Here is a 6000-nt window from a genome sequence, read left to right on the forward strand (position 1 = left end):
AAATATTGAGTCCATGAATGGACCAGCAAAGTCAATATGCACCCGTTGCCATGGAGATGAGGGCCACTCCCATGGGTGTAGAGGGGCCTGTTGTGGTGCATTTTGGACTTTCTGGCATCCTGAGCAGCTCTTGGCCAGGTCTTTGATTTGTTTAGCGATTCCCGGCCACCACACATAAGCCCTGGCTAGGCTTTTCATTTTTACCCCTCCCAGATGACCCTCATGAAGCTCATTGAGCACTCTATCCCTTAACTTGGGTGGAATTACCACTCGGGATCCACACATCAAGGTCCCCCGGCACACTGACAGCTGTTCTCTCCTTGTCGAGAATGCTGGCAACAGTGAGTCGCCATGTGCTGGCCATCCCTTCACCGTCAAATCATATACCCGAGACAGTGTCGGGTCATTTCGGGTTTCCTTTTCGATACAAGCGTTAGTTACCGGTAGGTATTCAACTATAGTCGAATGGAATATTTCGACAGGATCCACTGCTGGTGCTTCCTCCGCAGTAGGCAGTGGCAGGCGTGATAGCCCATCAGCATTTCCATGCTGTTTCGTGCCCTTATATTCAATCTCATAGTGGTGCACCCCTAGAAAAAGTGACCATCTTTGTAGTTGTTGCGCAGTCATCATCGGAACGCCCCTCGTCGGAATAAAAATGGAGACAAGAGGCTGGTGATCAGTCAGCAAGGTGAATTTCTGCCCGTGCAGATAGTGATTGAACTTTTTCACTCCCCACACTAGGCTGAGGGCCTCCCTGTCAATCTGGGCATAGTTACGCTCGGCTGAGGTTAGTGATTGTGACGCAAAGGCTATTGGCCTCTCTGAGCCGTCCGAGAATTTGTGCGACAGCATCGCTCCAATGCCGTAGGGTGACGCATCACATGCCAACTGAATTGGTAATGCTGGGTTGCAATGGGCCAATACCTCTTTCGATGTGATTAGTGTTTTGCTCTTCTGGAAAGCTCGTCTACATTCGTCACTCCACTTCCATGGCACCCCAGTTTGCAGTAGGGTGTTCAGTGGGTGTAGTATTGTAGACACATTTGGCAAGAACTTATGGTAGTAGTTTACCAGCCCGAGGAACGACCTCAGTTGTGACACATTTTCCGGTGCTGGAGCCTTGACTGCTGCCTCAATCTTCTCTGGGGACTTATGTAACCCCTCTTTATCGATAACGTGGCCACAATACGAGATCTGTTTTCTAAAAAACACACATTTGGGGCGGTTAGCTCGGAGCCCATATTCCTGCAATCTAGTGAGCACCTGCTCCAGGTTGGCAAGGTGATCACTGTCATTTTCGCCCGTGACCAGGATGTCATCTAAATAACACTGGGTCCCTGGGATCTCTTGCAGGACTTGTTCCATTGCCCTCTGCCAAATAGCCGGAGCTGATGCTACCCCGAATACCAGCCGGTTGTATTGGTAGAGACCTTTATGGGTGTTGATTGTGAGGTATTTTTTTGATGCTTCTTCTACCTCCATTTGCAGATACGCCTGGGCCAGATCAATCTTAGTGAAGCGTTTCCCTCCAGATAGCGAGGCGAAAATATCTTCAATCCGCGGAAGTGGATATTGTATGGTGTGAAGGACCGGGTTCACTGTTACCTTAAAGTCCCCACAGATGCGAACCTTCCTTGGTTCCCCAGGCGTGCTGCTCAGTGACTTTTTCATCACAGGGACGATGGGTGTAGCCCACTCGCTCCAGTCTACCTTGGACAGTACACCTGAACGTTCCAGACTCTCCAGCTCTGCTTCGATGGCTGGGCGGATCGCATAAGGTACCGGTCTGGCCTTAAAAAATTTTGGGCTTGCCTTTTCTTCAATTTTAATCATCGCTGTCATGCCTTTTAGTGTTCCGAGTCCTTGCTGGAACACTTCTTTCACGTCAGTTAGGATCTTTGACAGTCGCCCAGGTGTGACGTCGTCATCCTTTTTGTCAGCCACAGTCAGTACCTGTATGGAATGCCAATCCAGTTGTAATTTCCGGATCCATTCACGTCCCAGTAATGGTGGTCCTCCATCTTGCAATACATGCAGGTCTAGTTTTGGTGTTTCCTTACCGTTATATATAACGGTCACCCTTATTTTTCCTTTGGGGTAGACTTTTTGCCCCGTGTACGTCTTCAAAATCATTTTTGTGTCTTTCAAGGGTATGTGTGAGAATAGCCGCTCGTAGTCCCGTCGGTTTATGACTGTTAGGGCTGATCCTGTGTCCAATTCCATCTTTACCTGGACTCCTGCTATCTTGAGAGTGACCCAAATGGTTCGGTGATCCTCCGTTGTGATCACATTATGTAGTTTCAGACAACTCAGTTCCCTGCTTTCGGAGTCGTTATCACTCTTTTGTTCGTCTGAACTATTCTCCGTCATCTTATGTACCTTCTTGTACTTTCCTTTGGTAGGTTTCTTATTGCTGGTTTTCTTTCCCGACCTGCAGACTCGTGCTATGTGTCCTACTTTTCCACACTGTCTGCACACTTGTCTTTGAACCAGCAATCTTTCTGGTCGTGTGTTGTTCTGCCGCAGCGATAGCACTTCTCTGTTCCATATGACATTTCGTTTGTGCCATATTCTTGCGGTCTCTGTTGTATCTCTGCAGCGCCCCGTGCTGCTGCTTCATATGCTGAAAGCCTTTTCCAGCATAAGGTCCTTTTCAGATAAAAGCCGTTTCTGGGTTCCTTCACTTTGAAGCCCACACACAAACTTGTCCCTTAAGGTATCTGCCAGTCCCGCTCCAAACTGGCAGTGTTCCGATAGTTTGCGCAGTTCTGTTAAATAATCAGCATTGCTTTCATCCTTATGCTGGTTCCGTTTGTGAAACTGGAATCTTTCTGCTATCAGCAGCGGTGTGGGGTTTCAATGTCCCTGTAGTATCGTTACTATGTCTTCAAAACTCTTTTCCATTGGCTTCGTTGGGGTTACTAGATTTCGTAATAAACCATACGTCTTTGCACCCATTAAATTTAACAATACCGACGCTTTCTTGTCATCTGACACCTCATTTGCCTTGCAGTACACCTCTATTCGTTCGACATATGTAGTCCAATCTTTGACTTCATTGTCAAATGCGGTGATACTGCCACTCTTCGGCATTTTGGATGTGGTTTAAAATGGCATCTCCCAATGGCTTAAAATGGCGTCTCCCGTGCTTTCTTTCCTCCCCCGCTGCTGCCAACGCCACTCCCGGCGGTCCTCGTGGCAATGGCGGCGCCTCGCAGGTTTCTGCGCGTCTCTCTCTCCCTCTCTTCGACGCTGCTCGGCCCCTGAACACTGGCTGCGCCCTGTGCGCTCTGCGCTCTCTCTCTCTCCCCCGTCGACGCTGCTTGGCCCTTTGCTGTGCCGCTCGGTCGGGCTCTAGCCCGCCGCTGTCCGGGAAGGGTCTGCGCACTATCTGTTGCCAGCCCGTTTCGCTGGACCACCTCGACTGGAAAGCCAAGCCTGGTTCTCGACAGCCTCCCCCGCAATTCTCGAGTGTCTGCTGGATGACTGGGCGGTTGCCCGTGGTCGACGCCCGAGTCTCTGGCCTTGACCTCCAATCCACTGATCTCCAGGAACGAATCCCCAGGAAGTGATGCAGAGTTGCAGGTAGGTTCGAACTTGCCTCGTCGCCAATGTTGTGTCTGGGTATAATAAGATACAGACTGCAGGAGAAACGGTACAACAGGTGTTTACTCAACGTGGCTCACAGTGGAACTGACTGTACAGATTACTACTCAGTGCTATATACAGGTGTGGTCACTGCCGGTACTACAGTATACATGAGCTGTAAAAAGTAGTTCCCCCCCTTAAAGGTATATACATTACAGCTGGTGATGCATTTATATCTCCCTGATGGGCCTGGTCTTGTTTCTTCATCAGGAACTGGGAAAGCAGAATGCATGAAAGACACAAAGATATTAGAATAATGCCAGCCAGATGCCTCCATGGCCTTGTGGATGATCACAAGAGCAAAATTTCTTTATTTCAAGGGTTCTGCTTTGGATCCTAAACATTCGGTTAGACCCCGTATGTTAACCAACCCTCTGCAGGGGCACTCCTCCTAGCTGACCATCCCCAGCTTCCTCCTCCAGGTATCAGTCCTGGATGGTTATGGGCTTCTCCTCAAGGGATGAAACTTTAACTGGCTGAACCGCCACCAGGGACAGGCCACTGCCTTTGATTGTGGGCTGCCTTCTCCTGTAATCATGACAATATTAAGATGCCTGGGGCGAACAATCTTACCCTCACCTTTCAGTACTGACCCCTGGCATATGAGGGAGGGGGAAGGTGAGTCAAACTTTTGACTCTGATGGTGCTGTCAGGCATTATCACTGATCAGTCGTGATCATTCTGTGACATGACTGAGTTTCTCTCAGTGAGACTTGTTGGGTGGAGAAGGGGATGTTTGTGATCATGGAGGTTTTCAAAAGGTCATTCCTCTGTCTGAGGATGCTAGGTTCAAGTGGTAGTCAATGCCTCACTCTGCTCAATGACATCAGATGAAGCTGACCAAAGATCCGCTGCGGCGGAGGAGGAGGAGGAGGGGGAGGGGGAGGAGGATCCAATAAATTAAACCCCAGATCCCCGTTGCTCACCACATCCCTATCATTCCATCCCTGTCGCAGGCCATATCACAATGCAAAGCTGAGACACCACAAAATAATCCAAACTGAATTAATAAACTTATCAATAATCAGTGAACACAGCAACATTAGTGTCTCTCGTTACTGTGCCTTTGCCTACTCTAGTGCTCCTACGAAGTGTAGGCCCAGTGGCTGCAGTAGAGCAGGTGGAAGGCTGCTGAGCGTCCGTGCGGGAGACTTCAGATGGCCTTGCAGGATGCCCTCGACCAGCTCTGGGCCTGGAAGGCCCGGCTGTAGACTGCACCACCTCAGCATGGGCGGCAGCAGTCTGAGCTGGCTGGATGGCAGGCAGCGACAAGGGCAATGGCGGAGTGCCAGTGGTGGGAGCAGGAATGCTGTCATCCTGAGAGAGGACAGCAGCCTCCTGCTCCACTGCCACTCCCCTGGGGCAGCACCTCAGCATCCCTAGCAATCTATTTCAGCACAGAATGCTGGCCTGCAACGACACCGTGAAAGCCCCGGTCGACGGTGGTAGACCCAGCCATGATGGCAGCAGTCAGAGCTTACATTGCATCAAGCTGAGACTGCATGAATGCAGTCTGAGATTGAATGCCAACAAGCATAGACTGCATTACAGCACTAAGAGGTTGCGTCGCTTCCGCCTGTGCTACAATGGAAGCTGCCAGATTGCTCATCACATGCTGCATCAGGTCTGGGTCACCGTGGTCTCCCTGGGAGTCTACCATCCTTTGCAGACTGGAAATGATGGGCTCCATGGTGTGCGCAGAGCTCTGTGCAATGTTGGAGGTGGACTCCTCCACGCTCCTTACCATTGCTGAGCCTTGACTACAGCCTCAATCTTGTCCGGCGACTTATGCAACCCTTCCTCATCAATCATGTGGCCACAATATGAGATTTGTCTCCTGAAGAACTCACATTTGGGGCGGTTGGCTCGTAGCCCATATTCCGGTAATCTCGTGAGCACCTGCTCCAGGTTGGCAAGGTGTTCACTGTCATTTTCGCCCGTAACCAGGATGTCGTCCAAATAACACTGGGTCCCCGGGATCCCTTGCAGTACTTGTTCCATCGTCCTCTGCCAAATAGCCGGGGCTGATGCTACCCCGAATACCAGTCGATTGTACTGGTAAAGGCCTTTGTGAGTGTTTATCGTGAGGTATTTCCTAGACGCTTCTTCCACCTCCATTTGTAGATACGCTTGGGCCAGATCAATCTTTGTAAAGCGTTTCCCTCCAGATAGTGAGGCGAAAATATCTTCTATCCGTGGAAGTGGATATTGTACTGTGTGCAGGACTGGGTTCACAGTTACCTTGAAGTCCCCACAGATGCGAACCTTCTTCGGTTCCCCAGGCGTGCTGCTCAATGATTTCTTCATTACAGGAACGATGGGTGTGGCCCACTCGCTCCAGTCCACCTT

This window comes from Somniosus microcephalus, chromosome 14 (assembly GCF_052327205.1).
Source record: "Somniosus microcephalus isolate GS21.2 chromosome 14, FLI_Smic_1.0, whole genome shotgun sequence".
Taxonomy (NCBI): domain Eukaryota; kingdom Metazoa; phylum Chordata; class Chondrichthyes; order Squaliformes; family Somniosidae; genus Somniosus; species Somniosus microcephalus.